Below are 22,081 nucleotides of genomic sequence, written 5' to 3' on the forward strand. Positions count from 1 at the left end.
CAGGCTAATACTGTTTTAACCACTCCTCTCAGCACTGTGGCGTCTAAGGGGGCATAATGTCTCCTGCACTCGTAGAGATATTTTCCACTGTCAGGGGCGTCCAGGACCACAGCTGACATTGTTTGTGTCCCCACAAAGTGGTCAAGATGCTTTTAACACAACCTCCTCTATTTGACTTTCCATGAGCACAACAAAGCGCAGACAGCTCCTAAAGTAGCAATCTTCTTTTTGACAGCTACAGATATGGAATAAATAAAAAGGCAGAGCATGGAGAGCTTCGCCTGTCTGATCCAAACTCACACAAGACAGGATGAAGAAGGTACGAGAGAGAGAAAGAGAGAGAGATGGAAAGAGAGAGGCAGACTTGCAGAAAAAGACAGAAAGGATAGAGGAAGAAAAACACAAAGTACAAGAAAGAGATTACTGAGACAGGTAGACGGGGGAGGGGAGCGGGGAAAGGTTGCCCTCCGACTCCCACCGCCCACCACCCAATGTCTGTATTTATCAAAAGAATCGTCAGTATTAGCTCAGGAGTTGAAGCCTTTATCTCCCTGTGCAGGTGCCTTATGTCCTGGGGCCCCAGCATCGCTTGGTGCTAGAGGCTGCAGGGCTCAGCTGGCTTCGGCTAAGCTGGGCATTTCAGAGAGAGACAACTGGCAGATTACATTCCAGCAGGACGTTTGTTGCTACAGGTGGAAGGATCTGTCCTCCATCCCTTACTCCATCCCTTTTTCGTCCATGACTCCTCCAGCTGTGAGCTGACAGGGGTCACTGTATTTTATCACATTGAAACAAAGCTATAGGTTGCAAATATGTTGTTGAATAAACTAATTTAAAATGACTACAGTTTACATTAATCCTTATATGATTGCCAAGGAAGTTTTTCAAGATTGAGTTGACCGTCAGCTTTAGCAAAGAGGTTCCTTTTGTCTTATCATTTGTGCTTTATTTGGTACTGCGATTTGGCTCGTGGAATTACAAATCGATTTCAAGTTCAGTGTTTGCAAGTCAAAGGAAATAGAGTGAGCCATATTTTCTCATACTAGTCTGTCGAGCACAACAGCCCCCTTGGTGACACTAGGTGCCAACCGCACTCCCTGCGGTCTGCTAGTTGTTAGACTGCTAGAGCAAAGAATTGCTCAGCATCCTTATTTTCTGGGATAAGCTAATTAGAAAGTCAAAGAGCGTGGTGTAATGCAGCTGCTGGAGGCCAGAATGCCGTGGGGTGGGGTAATGGCCAAGACGGTTGCATGAGACTGACTGCATCAACCGGCAGATGCCTCATGCAGAGTCTCGTGTGGGAGTGGGGTAAGACTAGAGAGCACAGGACGACGGCACAGAAAGTGGAAGATATTTTCAGCCTTGCATGAGAGGGCTACTGCTAGCAGTTATTTTTGTTTCATTTAACATGCAGATTTTAAAAAAAGTTTAAATGTTAATAATAAGTCACGGAGTCCAGCGCAACCACTTCAGATGTCTTGTTTTATTTATCCAACAGTCCAGCCCCCAAACATCAGTTTGTAGCGTAAATTCTCACATTTATGAACCCCAGAGTGGAGACTGTTTGGTTGATAAGTGATCGATTAACTTTATGATCAATAACTCTGATCTGGGCTACGATACAGCAATTAGTCTAGCAACTGAGTGGCTTTATAACCAGCCAGCATCATAAATAAAGTTTGGTTTTACAAATTATTTAAGCTTTACACTGTACAGAAGATAATTTAGATTTTACATTTGTTTTGGATATTATTGGGAATTTGAATTCCCCCCAAAAAGATCTGCAGTGTGCCTTTTAATTAACTTTCCAGTTTTTCGACACTCAGTAGGTATATGGATAAAAATAGCTACACCTCTAACTGAGCCAGCAGATGAACAGTCAGAGTTGGAGGAAATAGGTTGCCAAATATTGCTTCTAAAGTTAGAACCAGTCAACCTTGGGCAAGGGTAAATGCTTTTTTCCCCTTTTCTTTATAGGAGTCAACAATAAAACAGAAGCCTGCTTTTCAAGCAATTGTGCTCAGCTCCAAGAGACAGACAGAGTTAGTCAGTCGATGAGTCAGTCAGCGTCGTTTTGCTTCTCAGCCACAATCCTTCCTGTAAGCGTGTGATGCAATAGCTTAGTGAAATTCTATTTGGAGATGTCTGTCTCTCCATCCGGGTGAGTGTTAGCAGTAATTGTTCTGTCAATCAGCAATGCTGCTTCTCGCTTGTTTTCCTCACCACCTGGTATGTCCTGGCAGAGGGTGAGGGGCAAGGAGAGGTGAGACACGGGGAATAAAGGAGAAAGGATACCTCCATCGCTCTATGTGCCGCTCCCTGCTCACCTTTGGATGTCTTTACAGTGTTATATTTGTCCTCTTGTGCGTCCGTTCTCACCTCCCTCTTATGTCCCATGTTTTCCTTGGTTTGTCTTACTTCTGCTTACTTTAATTCAGTTTTTCTTTTATGTTCATTTTTCCCCGTTGTCTTGTCATCTCAACTTTTTGCATAACTTTAATGTACCGTATTTTTCGGACCATAAGGCGCATTAAGCGAAACAAAACAGTCAGATAAGTCAAACTTTTCTCAACTCATTCTTCTTGCTTCCTCCACTTCTGTACCATTGATTCATTAATGTTGAATTCTCTCACAGCTGCTCTATTCCTATGTTGTTGCAGTATATTAATGACTAACCTCGTATTGTGGATGGATTATCTCAGTTGTTCTCCTGACTGAAGTTTGGTCCGTTTACAGCATCGTGACATGCAATTGCATTTGTCCCTAACCATCGGGAACCCTCTCTTTAACTTTTATAGAGTGGAAAAAAGGTTAGCGTTCATCCTCCAGCTTCACTGCGTGTGTGTTATGCTAACATAGCAGCTGTGTCACTAGCGATCATGAAGCACATCATTATATACCAGCTAGCCCAACTTTAGTAAACCTACAAACCTCACTGCTGTTTAGTTTTCTGTCTTGATTTATGTTGGAAGTGATAGCAGAGCTATAGGTTTTAATTTATTCAAAAATCTCTCAGTCAGAACATGCTATATCATGGTCAAAGGAGCTTGCAAAGAAAGCTCCTTTGACTACGATGACCTGGATGACTGAGAACCTTCACAGAGACATGCTATATCATGTTTAGGTGGAAACTAGCAAGCTAACTTCCTGCTAACTTCTAACTGTGTTAAATTTCATAAATTCTGTTTTCATGGATGCCTGGATGTTAAACTTAATTGTTACACCTGGTAAAGCAGCAACGCTGATCTTTTTTTTTTTTAAAAGATGAAAGAATTTAGACCGTTTTTAACTCTTAGTGATGCCGCAGTGTTCGTTTGACTTTGGGACATGAAGCGGACTTTTGGACTCAGATTACTCTGCGAGGCTCCTGACTACGGCAGGTGTAATGCTCCGACAATCCATCAAGTGGTGCGGCTTCATAGCTTACCAAAGTCGTACTAAAACATTTTTTGACAGATTTTTGAGTGCCGTGTACCACATAAAATTGGTTCGAGGTCAGTAAGCACAACCTGAATTCATACATAAGGCACACCGGATTATAAGGCACAAAATTTTAGTTTTAAGTGCGCCTTATAGCCCGAAAAATACGGTGCACGTCTTCCTTCCCTCAGCTGCATTTCAGGTATTGGGATTTTCAATGGCTCTGTAAACTGCGTTGTCATAATGTCTTAGTAAGAACTCATAAATAGCCTCACTGTTTATGTTTCATATGCTTGAAAGGGAAAAAAGTATCAGCCACTATAACTGCTATTTAAATCCCCAAATATCGGTACTGGTATTGTTCTTAAAAGCACCTGTTTACCCATCCAGAAGATATGGAGTAACAGTAATTTTGGTTTACCACCTACCAAGTATATTAATTTTTAATTTTTTTAACAGCTGAAAACTTGACAGCAGCTCATCCAAGACCTTGTCTCTCTGCTGCAGCTTGAAGACACTGTGAGAGTGAAGTAAAATTATAGTGCTGAGGACTGGAAGTGAGTTGAAAGTCTTACTGTAGGGTGACAGTTTTCTGGGGTTTTTCCAGTAAAAATGTCCCCTTTCACATACAAATAGCTACGTAATGCACAGTTAATCTTTAATACCTGGTTATAAATGCAATAATATTGACTGGATTTGAGAGGATTTGTAGCAACAAATATCCAAGTCAGGCGCTCCCATTTCACTCGAACCAACAGTTTTATTGTTTATTGTGTTTTAAAATTACAATTAAGTTTATTAGAAATGTAGAAAAATAAAATCACAGAAAAAAATCAGCACCAAACTGGGAGAACTAGCCCTTCTTAGAGTTTGTACTTGTAAGGCCTGCAGTACGAAGGAAATTGCACCTGTCAAGCTCATAAAGAAACCTCTCATCCAGCACCTGACACACATCCCAGACCTCTAACTGCCGTAGCGCTGAACTGAGCCATTTGGGTCTGAAAATGTGTAATAGTAGCGAGGGAGATGGTCCCTCTATCGAGGACAGAGTGTCAGGCAATGAATTGAAGACAGACAGACTGTAAAGCTTGTGCCAGAACCACAGCAGAAAGGCCTGACTCCTCTTTACATTCAGTGTGTCCGCACTTCCCTCTCCTCTTGCCGCTCCTCCCCAGCCACTGAGCCACTTGCACAATTAACCATGTGGCATGCCTTTTTAATAATAGACCTTTTAATTGTCGGCGAATGAAGAGTGATGTAAAATAGCTAATAGCTTGTGCTAATTAATGGGGGAATTGAACGCTTGTTAATTAAGGGCAAACAGGACAAGGACCGGCTCAGGTAATTTGAGCAATAAAACCGAGACTAATGATTGATTTCCAAACAGACTCGCTTCATAAAAACATCAAGCGACCCCGGCTTTGCTGTTTGAAAACACTCGCCCCACCGTATCCTCCAACCACAGTCACACGCATATAAGTATACACTGAGGAAATATAAACAGACATGTCCTGGCTTCCTACATATGACTCCCAGTAGATGTGATATAACAAGACAAATAGTGTCTTCAGAATGCAATATAAAGATTATTAGCCATAACAAGTGTCTCGGCGGTATTATACAATGTCCGATTTGCTTGTTTCATACTAAAACTCACTATGTTAAATCGAGTAATTCCACGTCTAGTTATGATATTTAGTACTTGCCCAGTTCTCAGTTTGCACATGTCCCTATGGTCATACTTAGACATGAGCCATGGCGATCACATCCACTATCTTCCTCAAGAGACCCGAGGAGCTTTACTGTCTTTTCACATCCATATTTCTCAATTTCAGATCTTTACTGCATTGTTCTACTGTACCATCATTTTTATTACACCTACAGTATACTGTGCCTGCAGCTACTATCTCGATGTTGCTGGCCTGTGTGTTTAATTTAAAATACAGACTGCGTTCGGTGCTGTTTCTCTACTCTCAGGTCCGTTTTGGAAAGGTGAACCGTAGCAATCATTTGACCGTCTGTGGGTTTTCATATAAGAATTTTAAATTAAAAAAATGCTTTTTATGATGTTTCTCTCTGTCAACATTGTCCGCGATAAGGGAGATGGACACAATCTTTTAATAAAAACCTGAAAAAGTGAAACGCACACACTTGTAATTATCTGTGACTGGATCATCTGAAAAGAGGAAATTGACTGATCTTTGAGTCAGAGTGAATATTTGGAAAGAGAAGAAGAGAATACCTGATATACCGGCAAACTTACTCTTGACTCTTACCGAAGTATAGAGTGACGTTCTGGCCACTTGTGCCTTTCCAGTTGTCTTCAAAGAATTGAGAGAGGAAAGTGATCACAAAGCTCTGTTTTATTAGAGGAAATGGCATCGCTCTCATTTTCCTCTTTTAGTTTCCATCTGGGAGCCTTTATTCTTTTTCGGTAGGACCAACTGCGAGACAGAGGGGGAGCAGCTCCAATCAAAACAATCAACAGCACGTGCAGCTTCCTTGTTCACAGAAACTCATTAGTATGCTGCCAGAGGTGGTGAAAGAGGATTATGTGGGAGAAATAATGGGACAAAATGTAGCAAATAGATTAATAATCTTTTGCATGAGGATAAGGATGTGCACAAGAGTTTGTGTATCTGTGGGTGTGTGCACAATAGCGCAAATGCAGTTTTGGGAGAAAGTGTGTATAGTGGCAGAGAGGCAACTTGCTTCTGACTCTCCATTCAACCCACAAAATGACTTACCTGGACAGTTTTATGTTTGTCTGGAGGAGAATTAAAAAGGCACTTCATTTCCCCTTTTACAGGCTGGGTACGCATGTCAGCGCAGCCCTCCCTGAAAGCACTCTAATCTAAATGCTTTTGTCAGGGGAGATTTGGTAGATTGCACTAGGCAGAGGTACAAATTGGTTGTGTCATCTTATAATGAACTAGGTGAGGCGTTGCAGTTTTTCTGCAGCCAACAGTCCCCTGATTACTGTATTGTGAGTCACTGCTGCTTTTAGTATTGTAGGCAGAATAGCTCACCTTCACCTCTCTTTGTTCAGGAAACTTGATCTCATGAACATTGCAAAATGTTTTGTCGTAGTAAGCCCAGTGTGACAAAAGACGAATTGTTCAACAGCTTGTCCAAGAGAAATATTATATACATGCAGCTGGCTTTACATTGCATATGTAGCAGTCCGTCGTGCATGGTGTGCAGAATACTTTGAGATGTTTTGAGGTGTTGATGCTTGGCTATAAATTGTTTGAAGCTTATTGAGTGTGCTCAGCACGTCAGCGCATTGACCCCCTGACTTCAACACAAGCATTATGGATATCTCAGCAGTTTCACAAAGCCATGCTGTCAGGTGTTTACGGGACATATTAGGACACTCCTGGTTGGTATCTGCATTCTGTCATAGACAGGAATGTGTGAGTGGGAGTGAGTGTATGTTTGTGTGTGTGTAGCAGGCACTGTGATGAATTCAAATGGATCAGCTAAGTCAACAGCGGTGTGGCAGAGGTTCCAGTTTCACTGATGTTTCAGCACGGCCAGATAAAACCAGTCTTCTCGCTCCTTTGGAAAAGGATTTTGATGGAAATCCTCCTGGTTCCCCTAATTGCATTCTTTCATTTCTTGATGACAAGACTTCTCTCTCTTAGCTCATTTGAGAATTTCTTTGCTTTGTCCACATTTAAATCTGTGCTTAAACTTTTTTTTGTGGCTAGTCACCTTTGTATTATTTATATAAGTTATTGAAATGAGTATCCTCTCTGTGCTGCTCACTGTGTCTGGATGTCAAAGAAGTGAGCGGCGAAATTAAGTGTGAAGTCGGGGGATTCGCCTGTCTCAAAACTCATGACTGGGATTTAATTACTCCGTCCGAGTTAAAGTTACAAAAGGAAAATTATGTAGGGAGCGAGGTGGAAACTGGACAATTTAACATGTGAAAGATGTATTTATTTAGTCTCCCTCCCCTAATTATGTAATATACAACAGTCAGACACAAGTTATGTTTATTTTTCAACAGTCTTTGATTTTTTCCGTCTTCTTGCTGTCACTATCTCGTCACTGTCCCCTGTTGCTCCTGTGGTTTTCTTATGCTTGCAATGATGATCACATATATCACAGTTTCTATCGACCACTCAAACAGCAGTTTGCCGGTGAAAAGTATGTGCATGCAAGCCTGAAGGTAGTGTTTCAAATCAGAGACACAGCTACATGTAGGAGCATGCTCAGTGTTCACAGGGTTGTACACAGTGAATTTGTTCCCCAAGGTCAGACTGTCGACATGGAGTTCTGCTTTAATGTCTTTAGGCTTCTGAGGGAGAACATTCAGTACTTGTGTTAGATCCACAGACAGATGGAGTCACCATGACATCACTTATTGGTTAGTGAAGACCTGCTTATGAAGCCTCAAGCTGAGCGCTTTCCACATTTGCAACTTAACTTTTTGAAATCTGAAATCAGACTGAAGACTGAAACTGGTCTAGTGTAAAAAAAAAAGGGGTGGAAAGCACCAAAAGCCAATATAGTTATGGTAAGACAAGCTGCACCATGAAAAGGAAATTACCCCGTCTCTCTCTCTCAGGTGTGCCTGTCAGGGTTCATTAGTGAAATTTCTTGCCTTCTTAATGGGGTTGGGAACATCAGTTGTGTTGTGCAGGAGTCAGGTTAGTTCACAGCTGACAGCCCTATTTGACAGCTGTTAGAATTCATATTATGGCAAGAACCAATCAGCTAAGTAAAGAGAAACAACAACACATCATTACTTTAAGAACTGAAGGTCAGTCACTCTGGAAAATTACTATAACTTTGAATGTGGCCCCAAGTGCAGTTGCAAAAACCATCAAGCGCTACCAGGAAACTGGCTCACACATGGACCGGCCGTAAAATGAAACGATAGATGTTTTTATATCGTCATCCGATATATATCGTTATATCGAACAGCCCTAGAGTCGACATTAGATCAGTGGGAATCTGTGCTTTGGTCTGATTAGTCCAATTTTGAGATCTTTGGTTCCTCAAGGCCTGGGAGCTTGAGGGTCCTGTGCAGTATCTTAGCTGTTCCTAGGACTGCGCTTTTCTGCACAGACATCTCCGATGTTGTTCCTGGGATCTGCTGGAGCCACTCGCCTAGTTTGGGAGTCACCGCACTTAGTGCTCCGATTACCACGGGGACCACCGTTACCTTCACCCTCCACATCCTCTCGAGCTCTTCTCTGAGCCCTTGGTATTTCTCCAGCTTCTCGTGTTCCTTCTTCCTGATATTGCTGTCATTCGGAACCGCTACATCGATCACTACGGCCGTCTTCTTCTGTTTGTCTACCACCACTATGTCCGGTTGGTTAGCCACCACCATTTTGTCCGTCTGTATCTGGAAGTCCCACAGGATCTTAGCTCGGTCATTCTCCATCACCCTTGGGGAAATCTCCCATTTTGACCTCGGGACTTCCAGGTTATACTCGGCACAGATGTTCCTGTACACTATGCCGGCCACTTGGTTATGGCGTTCCATGTATGCCTTGCCTGCTAGCATCTTGCACCCTGCTGGATTGTCTCTGGAGCATCTTTACCTTGTCACGCCTGCAGTTAGTGCAAAACGCGGCAGCGCGATTTTTAACCGGTAGTAGGAAATTCGATCACATCACTCCGGTTCTGGCTTCCTTGCATTGGCTTCCCATTGATTTTAGGGTTCGTTTTAAGGTCCTTTTATTGGTTTTTAAATCTTTAAATGGTCTGGCTCCTGTGTACTTAACTGACTTGCTGAAGTCACATGTTCCTCCTCGCTCGCTCCGTTCAGCTGAGCAGCTGCTGCTGTCGGTCCCTAAGTCGCGGCTGAAATGCAGAGGAGACCGTGCCTTTTCAATTGCGGCTCCGATGCTCTGGAATAACCTTCCCCTCCAAATTAGACAAGCGTCATCAGTGCAGGTCTTTAAGTCCAGATTGAAAACCTATTTTTATTCCCTGGCTTTTAACTCTGTAGGAAATTGACACCTTCTTATTTATTTTATTGTTTGTAATGATTTTATGGTATTTTTAATTTGGTTGGTTGTTGTTTTGATCTGTGTTGTTCAGCACTTTGGTCTGCCTGGTGTGTTCTTAAAGTGCTATACAAATAAACGATGATGATGATGATCTTTACACAGCCTGCACCTGGGGTCTTGCCTTGTGTGATAGACCCCAGCCTAAATGGATCTTGTGCTTAGTTCTTTCTTCCGTGCTGTCTTTCAGTCCAGCTTTGTCAAGCCACTGGTAGGATTTCTGGATATCAGCCACCTCCTCTATCTGCCGGTGGTACATACCATGCAGGGGCCTGTCCTTCCATGATGGTTCCTCGCCTTCTTCCTTTCTTGGGTTTCTGCTGCCTGAGGTATTCACTGAGCACGCTGTCAGTTGGGGCCATCTTTGTGATGTATTCGTGGATGTTCGTTGTCTCATCCTGGACTGTGGTGCTGACACTCACCAGTTCCCGGCCCCCTTCCTTCCGCTTAGCATACAGCCTCAGGGTGCTGGACCTGGGGTGAAGCCCTCCATGCATGGTAAGGAGCTTTCTTGTCTTGATGTCAGTGGCCTCTATCTCCTCCTTTGGCCAGCCTATTACCCCAGCAGGGTACCTGATCACGGGCAGGGCGTAGGTGTTGATAGCCCGGATCTTGATATATATATATATATATATATATATATATATATATATATATATATATATATATATATATATATATATATATATAATCCCCACTCGCCCCTGCCGGCGGTCTATCCTCTACCACAGGCCTGGGAGCTTGAGGGTCCTGCACAGTATCTTTGCTGTTCCTAAGACTGCACTCTTGCACCCTGCTGTTATGTGCTGGATTGTCTCAGGGGAGTCTTTACACAGCCTGCAGCTGGGGTCTTGCCTGGTGTGATAGACCCCAGCCTCTATGGATCTTGTGCTCAGAGCTTGTTCCTGTGCTGCCATAACTAGTGCCTCCGTGCTGTCTTTCAGTCCAGCTTTGTCAAGCCACTGGTAGGATTTCTGGATGTCAGCCACTTCCTCTATCTGCCGGTGGTACATACAGTTCAGGGGCCTGTCCTTCCATGATGGTTCCTCCCCTTCCTTGTCATTCTTGGGTTTCTGCTGCCTGAGGTATTTACCGAGCACGTGGTCTGTTGGGACCATCTTCCTGATGTATTCGTGGACGTTTGTTGTCTCATTCTGGATTGTGGTGCTGACACTCACCAGTCGCCAGCCTCCTTTCTTCCTTCAGCATACAGCCTCAGGATGCTGTACTTGGGGTGAAACCCTCCATGCATGGTCAGGAGCTTCCTGGTCTTGATGTCAGTGGCTTTATCTCCTCCTTATTCCAAATGTTCGAACACTGAGCTACTAATTGTTTCGCCGTAAATCTCGATGCTGGGTTTCGAAGATTCCATAGGTCCCTCATTGTATTCATGTAAACTCTTCATCTGGGGTTACACGCATTGTAGCAACGGTGCCCTATTTTCATCTCTTGCTCACCGATGCCGTCTTGTTCCAGTAGCCCACTTCTCATCAGGTTGTCCTGGTTCCTTAACACCTAAAAGGAACCAACACCTGATGCGGACCTTGTTAATCTGTGTGTGTGTGTGTGTGTGTGTGTGTGTGTGTGTGTGTGTGTGTGTGTGTGTGTGTGTGTGTGTGTGTGTGTGTGTGTGTGTGTGTGTGAGTATTACATTCAATCCTATTGGGTATACATTGATGATCAGAAATCATCCGTGAGTTGTTTTTCACAAACACTGTAATAAAAGTGGCCTGTAATTGACGTATATGTGCTCAAATATAAACATAATATTCAAGCATCAATCTAGCTGTATCTTTTGAGTGAAGTGGCTGGCTGTTTTGTAATGTCAAATAAATGGCTCAAACTGGAGTACACCAGCAAAGCCATTGTTTTCCTATAGAGAGAGCACTAGAGCAGTGCAGACCAGCCAAGTGGCTTGTGTGGTATGTGTGCTCCTGCCTGGGTGGCCCTGAGTGTGTGCACAACATGTGCACATGGCTTCCTCTGAATGTGTGCATCTGTTTGTACTTGCTTGTGTTTGTGTTTGTCAGCAAGTTTGTTGACAACACTGTAGGACATCAGGGTGGGATTGCTCTGAATGTGAGGAAACAGCTCATCTGAATATAGATGGGTCCCATCTGGAGGCGGTTGGCTTCGGCCCTTCATAATTTTGTAAGCAGCTAAGCATCTGGGGCCCGCTAATGAAACTAAAGGCATAGCAAAAGGCCCTGGGCTACCACCGGCTGCCTGTAGCTGTCAAGAATGGAGGGAGGACCCCATTAACTGCTCCTTCCATAATTCTTCCTCTGCCCCACTGCAATCCGGAAATATTAAATATTTAGGTATTAATGTCTCTCCTAAGCTTTCAGACTTAACTAAATTAAACCACATCCCACTTCTAAAGAAAGTAGAAGGCGATCTGACTAGATGGAAATCTTTACCCATATCACTCATGGGAAGGGTCGCCACTATAAAAATGATGATCTTACCAAAAATAAATTACTTATTTTTGATGATCCCTAACAAACCATCACAAGATTGGTTCAGATCTCTGGATTCATATATTTCCAAATTCCTTTGGAAAGATAAACCCCCGCGTATCAGCTTAAAAACGCTACAAAGAACCAAGGATAGAGGAGGATTAGATCTGCCTAATTTTCACCAATACTTCTTAGCCAACAGGCTTCAGTTCATCTCAGAATGGTTAAAACATACCTTCTTAGTTGAGCCCTGGCTAGATGTTGAACAGGCACTATGCAAGGATCTAGAGATTTCAGACCTACCATTTATTAGCTCAAACATCAAAAGACATGAATGCTTTAAAAGTATCAACATCAGCTTTTCTCTGACAGCATGGTGGGAGTTTCTAAAAATAACGGAGTCTTCATTAATCCCATGCAAACGTACACCTATCTGGAATAACCCTGACATATTACAAAACAATAATATGATTAATTTCCCAGAATGGAGTTGTAAAGGAATTAAATACTTAGAACATATATTAGAGGGAACAGAATTTATTCCATTTGACAGACTAGTTGCACAATATGGGATCAACAAGACAAGATTTTTAGAATATCAACAAATTAAATCCATAGTAAAAAAGAAATTTAACCTCAGTCAAGTTGAATTACAAACACCACTAAGTGCGGCACATTTTCTTACTCTTAAATCCCCCAAATTATTATCTAAAATATACAGAACACTTTCTAAATTAGATGAATCAATATCCCTTCCTATTGCAAAGTGGGAAGCAGATTTATCAGTCAGCTTAGACCAAAACTTCTGGTCTCAGATTTGCTTAAAAACCTTTAAATTAATTAAAAATCCCAGTCTGCAATTAATACAATACAAAATACTACATAGAGTGCACTATACAGGTCATCGGATGTTCAAGATGGGCTTTACATCTTCCAACAACTGCTCACACTGTCAAGGCAATACACCAGACAATTACATCCACGCTCTTTGGTTCTGTCCACCAGTGCAAAAGTTTTGGCGCGAGATATGTGAAGACTTATCAAAGTGTCTGAAATGTAACATTCCAACTTCCCCCTTAGTGTGTTTGTTGGGCAGCTTAGATAATGTCACTTCAGAAAAGAATATCGCCCATATGGTTTTCACTGCCCTATGCATAGCCAAGAAAACAGTCCTCATGAACTGGAAAAATAAAAATAATCTTAATTCTAACCAATATAGAAATTATCTATTAGATTACATTAGTCTTGATACAGCCTCTGCCACCACATCAGATCAATTGCTCTGGACTCCTTTTATCAGCTCCATCACCTAGTGGGGGTGGGGGGTCATAGTTTGGTCCCGCCTTCACTGTTGTGATTGGTGTGGGGGTAGGGACAGGCTTAGGGCGTCGGGGGGTTCCCCGGAGGCATCTTCCTTGGGGGGCTCAACCCGGGGTAGCGGTCATGTCCGGTTGGGGGCTCTGTTGGCTCTCAGGTGACTGTTTCCTCGCGGCTGCGTGCAGCGGGGCTAGGGGAGGGTCTGTGCTGACGGACGTGGGTTACTGACCTGGTAGCCTGGCTGGCCCTGGGTGGGTCCGGGATGGGCGTGAGGTTCTGGGGGCGCTCCATCTCTGGGCTGGGGCCCGGGCCGGGCCTCGGGGGCTTGGATCCTGGTTGGTGTGTTGCCGGGGTTGTGGGCGGGTGGGTGCATGGGGGCCCGGCCCTGGAGCAGGGTGCCGCCGGTGCGTCGAACCGCCTTGGGGGGCTCTTCAACTGGTGGGGGAGATGGTCACATCTTGCAGGAGCTTTCCTCTCTTCAGGAACTCTCTCTGCAGGAGGGGGAGATACAGGAGAGGTGGAGGAAGATCTCAGCCTGGGCGTTTACTGTCTTATGTAGTCTGGAAGATGAGTGGATGGTGGGGTGGGTGCAGTTTTCTCTGTGGTGGGGTTGGGTGGACTGTCCCGGGCTCTGTGGGGCCGGGAGGCGCTGCTGCACTGGGCCCCGGTCTGGATGGGCCTGGGCCCCCTTTCCCTGGCGGGTCGCGGAGTGTGGGAGTGCCTACTGGGGTCAGCGGGGGAGCTGGCCCCAGGGAGGGGTTACCTGCCCCTCCCTTCCTTCCCTCCCCATCTCCAGCTGCCTCCCTCTTCCCGCTCCACCACAACCACCCACACATGCAGGGCCTTGGAGTAGGGGTATGTCACCAGGGTGCAGAGGAGGCTACCCCCCCCCCCCCCCCCCCCCTCTGTCCCCTTCTGGCTGCCTCTGCCTCAATTTTATCCCACAACTTAGACATTTACATCATTCACACTCTCATTACACATACATATAGGATCTTGGGGGTGGGCACAATCACGGAGTCCAAATTACCATCAGGGTGTACACCTCACCCCTGGCATCGTTGCCCACCTCTCAATTTTAAATACACTTAGACATTGAGGGCTATCAGGAGGGACTATGCGCTTACCTGCTGCTTCTTGGCAGGTAGCTCCATGCCCTCCTGGGTTTTAATTGCACCTTAGAACACACATGCATCAACACTACAATGAGCGGGTGGAGGGAGGTTTGGAGTCTTCTCCCACCCCCATTCTCTGCGGCCTGCTGGAGCGGGGGGGCTAGGTGGAGTTGGCCGTCTGACTGCGGTCTGGAGTGTGGGGCCTCCCTGCTGCTACGTAGTCGGGGTGGTCTGCCTCTCCCCACCGCAGGGAAAAGGGTAACACCACCTGGGTCTGGGTGCAGTTCCCCCCTCCAGGGGCAAGGGTACCTAGACCCGGTTTGTAGAGTACGCTTGGGGAGTGTGATCGTGTGTACAGCGTCTCTTTATGTCTGTCTCCACGTTGGTTGAGTGTGGAGTAATTGCATATGAGAGCATGAGGGGGGGAATGGATGTTTGTATCTGTGTGTGCCTGTATGTCTGTGTCTATATGTCAGGCTGGGTATCAGACGCCACCTCTCTGGGGACACCTCAGGCCCTCCAAGGTTTGGAGGCCTATCTCCACCTACCACCACTTCCCCTGCCGGTGGCGGACTCCCTCAGGTGTCGGTGCGTTGGTGGTTCTTTGTGTCTGGGGTGGGCGTCCAGGTACACACCGGCTCACTCCTTGGCGGCCGCTTATCGGGGCCTGGAGCCTGGGGCTCGCTCGGGCCCCTTCGGGGGTGGGGTGCCCCCGGCCTCTCGGCCTGGGGCTCGGTCACTCAGGCACAGCTGGCGGCCGGCGGAGCTCATGGGCGCGTCACTGCAACTCCCCCTGGCTTCTGCTCCGCGGCTGCTGAGTGAGCCCTCATCTGGGACTCTCCTCAACTCTTACTGGAACAGTGGCGCGGCTGCCCCTCTGTTGGTCTTCCATGGTCTCTTGTGTTCTGGGGGCCTCTGGATGTCTGGAGTTTTGATCTCCTCCATACCTGCTTCACACCCTGGAGGACGGGGCTGTGGCCCCCCCACACTCCCTAGCAGATCGTTACATGGAGAAACCTTTGGAATGCAAGCATGCTGATCCACACAGGTATGCACACGGGTGTTCACTGCTCGTAGACCCAAATTACACCTTTCTTGGCTGCTACTTCGAAGCACATCTGTCCTGCGTGCTGCACAACAACATTGAATATTTAGTATTTACTGCTGTTTACACTTAGCTAGATTAATGCGATGGTGTTGTGTTTAGTATGTTGCTTTGTTTTTTTTTTTGTCTTTTTTTGCTTGTTTTCTATTCTTCTCTCAACAGGTGATCCAGGAGATTTTTATTTTTTTTCTCCCCCCCTTTCTCACTGTCCCTCTCCCCTTCTGTTTTTCCTTTCCTTCCTCTTTCTTTCTCCCTTTCCTATCCCTCACTCATGTCTGTCCCGTCTGTAACATCTGAAAATAAAATATAATAAATAATAAAAACAAAGATCGACCAAATGGACCAATACGGCAATGCCACGATGATCCATTTGGCAAAGTAAATCCATTGGGTATCCTTGTTGGTCTTCAGACAACAATTCTGATGGCTAAAGAACCAAATGGGACAGGCGAAAAAAAAAAAAAAAAGGAATGGAGGGAGGACGATAGGAATGAGGACGAGTGGAAATATGGATGGAGGGAGACACGAGCCAGGAGGAAAGAGTGTGTTGAGAATATTGGAGGTCTTAAAGAGACCTAGATGGCTCCTTTGAGACAACAAGCAAGAAAGCCAAGTAGGCCATTAGAAAACTGAGCCATAAAATGAAGACAGTGGTGTCTTTATTGTGGCCCATTAACTCGCATGTTCATGTGGAGATAGCTGCACTGTGTGCCACCGTAATGAGCAATATAACGATGCCCCAGCATAGAATGATGCAGTGTTAAAAAAAACACTAGTTAAGTAGAATCATGTTAACTACTAACATCAGCTTTTGTGTGTGGCTTTGGACTCCAGTAGCTTACCTGAATTGTGTGTCTGTCTTACAAGTAAATCCCAACAGGATATTCTCTTTTTATTATCTGTTACTTTGTATCACTTCAGCTTTCATTTCTCTTCCTAAAACTAAAACACTTTTCCATGAAATACTTCTCGAAATTCCTGTGTAGCCTGAAGTATATATATTTTTCCCTCTGCTTGCTTCACATCCTTGCCTTCCCTCCATTAATGTGAATGACCCTGAGCAGCTGTGCTGTCCACAGTGGCTGCTACTTGTGGTTTGCTTAGGGAATGGAAAGCCATAGGCCCTTTTCTTAAACTTTATTATTATTGGTCCTTTATTCCTGTGTCAGTCTGATTTCCCAGTGGAAATGAAATGAAAAAGCAATTGGTTCTCCTTTTTATTACTGTCATCTGTGTTTTCTGGTCCAGAGAGTAAAATTGCTTGATCTCAGAGAGTTGCACTTTTACCCCCCCACCCACCCCTGTACGAAGTCACCGTAAAGAAAAACAATAACAGGGAAAACAACAATAAGCATCAAAAAAAAATTACCTGTCAAAATGAGCGTGTCTGAAACTGGAGGGCCGCCAACATGCTGACACCCACCAGTTGTTTATGACGGGATGAGTCAGTTAGTCCGATGGTGGCCTTCTGTATCTGCCAGCTCCCACAGTTCAGGAAAAGATGTTTAGGAGAGATTAGGATCATAGACGATGAAGGACAGACATGCAGAATGCAGAGGTGGAGGGGGCAGTAAGTCGAGAAAGACAAAAGGCGGAGAGTGAGGAAAAAGTGTTAAAAGATATTTTGTGGACAAAAAGAAAGACAAAGGATTCCCTTGAGGTTGTGGCTAACCCTAAAGAGGCATCCCGATGGGGGCTCCTCATCTCAGCACCTCAAATCATTTATTCATTGGCTTCATTAAGAAATAAATTCCAAGACTGCTTAAAGATCGATCTCCAGGTCACTTTCTGTCATCGCTATTCCTAATGAAAGCCCCAGTGCGTATTCATTCTCAGCTGTTTATGCGGCGTTTGTGGAACAGTTAGTGTTAGCTAAACAGTTAATAGTAATTTCTTGTCATGTCATTTTACAGACTTCATTAGTACCGCAGCAGACGATCAAAATGAATGACACTCGATAATTTGCGTAAATACTGCATTGCTCTTTGATAAAGCAGACAGTACCCTTCACTGCCAGCCGGTGTCTCAGCAGCATCGTGGGTTTATTTAACTTCATCTAACTTCACATGCAGCACTAGACAATACAACAGAAGAGTGACTGTTCCCTGGACCTTCACACGTGTAATTACAATCGAGGAAGATAATTAAAGAGGCGGAAAGGAAGACAGATCTTGTCATTTAGGGAACAATGCCGTCCAATCTACTCATATGTATTCTACTTCCTGAATTATCAGCTGACATGATGGCACAATCAGGAAGAACGCTCCCCCCCCCCCCCCCCCCCCTTTTTTTTTGTTGTTGATATTTCTCACCTACTGGTCATCAGTTACACAAGGAGCTGTTTGATTGAAGCGCCTTCTGTGTGTTTGAGATAATGATATGATAGGTATAAGTTAGAATAGAAAACAAATGTCCAGCTCCACCGGGTAAAAAGAGCTATGCCAGTAAAATGTTTGTTTTTAACCATTTTAAAACGCCTCCAGACACATTTCTAGCACATATTTTGAGGCGTTACCTAAATTAACTTTAACTTCAGTGATTGCTTAATAACCCACATCTATTGCTTGCAAATAGGTAGACATTGCTGCAAATAAAATCTGGTTAGCTGGAGAAGTAATTGATTCATTTACTTCTGGGTGGTACGTCACCAGCTACGTTCAGTAGGGTTCATGTTTTAAACCCAGAAGCCATCTCTATCTTTTATATACAGTCTAAGGGGCAGGGATAGCTCAGTAGGTAGAGTGGCGGCCCCATGATCGGAAGGTCGGGGGTTCGATTCCCCTGAACAGCTACCCTGAGGTACCCCTGAGCAAGGTACCGTCCCCACACACTGCTCCCCGGGCGCCCAATGGCTGCCCACTGCTTCACTGAGTGAATGGGTTAAATGCAGAGAGGGATTTTCCCCACGGGGACCAATAAAGTACACTTTCTTCTTCTTCTTTCTATGGTCAAAATGGGACTTGCAGGGAGCATTTATGTATAAGAAACATGCTGAAAGCGTTGCCACACTACCCAAGGACATTCTCTTGAAGGCAAATGTAGGAATTCTGTAAGTGATGCTAATTTTTTGGATATGCAGCTAATAATTAGCTCCAAAACAAAATTATAGCTAAGAATAATGACTGACAGAATGTTTGTTGTCAGTAGTTTTAATCGTTGAAGGTACCAAAAAGCACTCATGGCAGAAGTTTAGTCTTAACAAATTTACTCTGGAGGGAATTGTGCCTGTTTACATGAACTCCCATATAATTTCTGTCTTGACCAGCAGGCCCAGGAACATTATTTTTACTAGAGAAACACCAGTAGCATAGCTCAAAACTCAAACCTGTGCAGTTAAAAGTTCTGAGTAAATAACTGGTGCATCACAAACACATTTTTTTTTTCAATTTTAAATGGCGTTTTGTTAAATATGTGCATTTTCCTGAGTGCACATATTTTCCACTAAGAGCTTGAAGGAGTATTTACGAGGACCGGCAGTCTCTAGACTGTGGATGCTGCGCACGTGTGTCCGCAGAGTTGGATCGTAGAATAGACAGAGATAGAAACAGAGATTGAGAGTCTATAGAGTAAAGGCATAGGGAACCAGTCATGCATTCTGTTCAGCCGCCTGTAAAAATGACTGAATATATAAATGAAAATATTTTTGATGCATTCAGCGGGAAGGTCAAGGTTCAAATGAAGTTTTTGATGTGGGGCCGAGACTAAAATATTGAAATACATATTGTGCAAAGTTTAGACACTATTTAAAATGTAAATAAAAACTGAATGCAATGATTTGCATAGCATTAAAATGATATATTAATATAATATTAATATTATCTATGCATGCTAATTTTAATTTTTTTAAAGAGCGTTCTATAGGTTTCATGAGATTAGTGTCTGTATACAATACTAGTAAAACTCTTGAGTCACCCCCCATTTCTCCATCTTTTGCTGCCAAGAAGCCAGACTTTCTTGTAATATTTTTTAAAGTGGTCTTAAACAGTAGTTCTCTGGGCTCTCTGAAGGTCTTTCAGAGGTTTTCTTTGAACACTGACTGCTTTTCACTCATTTTTAGTCCAGTCCTAGTATCTTTTCCAGAGGACTGCTGTTTTCTTTATTCATACTGACCTCTGAATCATTCTAGACATGTTCTCATTTATGTTGTGGAAATACTTAAATACACCCAGGAGTAACAGTAACATAAAAAGTAACTTGTTTCCAAATGACAGAATGCCTTCACTTATCTCAGATTGATGAACCTGGCAATACTAAGTGTCCCATGTCTGAAGGGGCTCAAATCTATACGTATATAAGTCTGGTCAATGACCAATTGTAGGAATGGACCTAACATATGTTGTCGCTGTCTAAATAACAGAGGGGATCGTGCCAGCATACATTCATGTGCCCCTACATCTGTATATGTGTGTGTTTTTGTTTGTATGGAGTGGGTCTTCACTCACTCTGGCACCTTCCCAGCTCCCCATGGCCAGACCAGCAGCTGGCAGGCAGAGATTGCCCACTCATCAAGCCACTTTATCACTAGGCCCGTGGAGTTCAAGGGGCCTGTCAAAGACCAAGCGGAGGAGGCTCCTCACTCCTTTTATACCAGCACACTTTTATACCACCGGTGTTAATTTGCAAAACTTGGCCAATGAGCTCTCGAAAAGAGCGGCTGTGAGCAAAGTATCGCAGATAGTTTGACAAAGGCTTAAATAAAGAACAACAGCTAATGTCTTTGGCAGTAAGGCACGCTTACTTACATTTGGGATTTCTTGCCTTCTTGGGAAGGTGCTCGCTTCCAGTTGAAACAATATAATGTTTGGGAATTTTGCTGCTGACAGACACAAACACAGCTAACTCGCACGCTTTCTTGCCGAGAGCAGCCTTCAATCCTCGCTAAATTATTAACCAACAAAAAATACTGGCTGTCACCTTGTTGTAGTGGTTGGTTGACAGGCATAGCACAGAGACTGTACCGCTGCTGCTCGAGACCTTACGCTTTCACGACGAGGTATCGAGAACTTGAAGCTGAGCTTTAAGCCTTTACTTCTGCGCCTCCACACTGCAAATAAGAAACTTTAAGATTGCTCTGACTGTTGGTCCTAGTAGTTTTCACTCCTGATCTCCTTTGTGTGTCTCACCCTCCCTAACACACTCCCTCCCTCCTTTGTCCTACTTAGCCAGCAACTGCAAAATCACTTATCTTCACCTTGCTTCCTCTGTCTCCTGCTAATACACATTAGCAGCCAGCAGCCATATGTAATAGGACTGTGTGTGCCCCTGCTGGTATAATGGCTTCTCTGACACTTCTCCCATTAAATGTGGTCAGGCAGTGCTACACAGGAACCCTCTGCGCACGCTAAAATATTGTTATGTAACTACCATAAACAAGCTGGCCGGTGTCAGTGACTTTGGGAATATGTGGGGGGCTATTTTTGGTTTATTGGACCTTACCTTTTTTTCTCCTTGTCTTTATTTCCTCTGACTCTCCTTCCAGCCTCGCCTGCCTTGGGTTATAAAAACCTTTTATCATAATAAGGTACACGCAGCTGCATTAGGAAACTCATCAGATTACAGTGTGACTAAGTGGACATGTCTGCTATATCTAATGGACTTTTTTATCTTAAAAACCGTGTCTGTACAGTACCACATACAGTACAGTAACTAGATAGCATCTGCTGCTCCATGGGCTGTGTGTGGTGAAGCCCGGGCTAAGTCTCGGATAACGTGATCATCGGCAGCATCCTTAACTGTTACCGTGACAAACGAGAGCTCTGATTCTGCCTGATAAGCGACATATTCATTTGTTTAATTAAAACAGCTTGTCTCATCGTAGTGAGGGGTCAGTTTAGAGAATGTTAGAATTAAAGCAGGTAATTAAGTAAAGCTCCAGATAAGAAACCCCACAGAGGTAGCTGCTTCTGCCAGTAGGGAAGGCAAACCTAATCTATCCCCTCTGCAATCCCACAAGGTCGTTCACTTTATTAAAGTCTGATGCCACTACCGCTGCCCAGCAGCCCAACATGATGAAATATTTTATATACTTGTTGGGAAGGAGGGAAAGAGGGAGGAAGAGGTAGCACGGACTAAAGTCTATAGTACTACTACACAAAATTAAGGTAATTAAAGACTGCTTGTTATCTTGTCTATGAGAACAGGAAAAGAACTTGTACAGCAACGAGCACCTTGACAAAGATATTTGTTTGGCCAATGGAGTGTGGCGTTAATTATCACAGGCTGATTAAAGGCACCGAGCAGGAATGGATGTCGTTTGTCTTGCCAGCCGTAGACTATACGGCAGCTAGCCAGGTCATTATTTTAGGGACCTTTTGGGGCAATTTTAAAGTCGGGGGATGGTTTCTCTAATGTTGAGTGAGTCAGTAGTGTAATGGAATAGCGGGATAATTAGTCAAAAGGTGTGTTACAGTGATGAAAATAGATGCTACTGTAGCAGAGGATAGTTCAGATATAAGCTTGCACTCCATGCTTTGCAGTAAAAAAATTTACAATTTCTAATCAACGAATGCAGGTGGAAATGTCGCTCTGCAAGCCCAGCTAGATCTGTGGCGAACCAGGGCTTTCTCTCCAATTCACTCAAGCTCTGAGCTCCCTGGTATTTCTTAAACGATTAGGTCTCGGAGTCCAAATGTCACA

The 22,081-nt window shown here is 44.1% G+C and overlaps 1 protein-coding gene across 1 annotated transcript in view; it reads left to right on the forward strand.

Moving 5' to 3' along the window:
• agbl4 (AGBL carboxypeptidase 4) overlaps nt 1-22,081 on the forward strand; it is a 355,429-nt gene that overhangs the window by 148,063 nt on the left and 185,285 nt on the right. The window lies entirely within an intron of this gene.

This window comes from Rhamphochromis sp. 'chilingali' (genome assembly GCF_963969265.1).
Source record: "Rhamphochromis sp. 'chilingali' genome assembly, chromosome: 3".
Classification (NCBI taxonomy): domain Eukaryota; kingdom Metazoa; phylum Chordata; class Actinopteri; order Cichliformes; family Cichlidae; genus Rhamphochromis; species Rhamphochromis sp. 'chilingali'.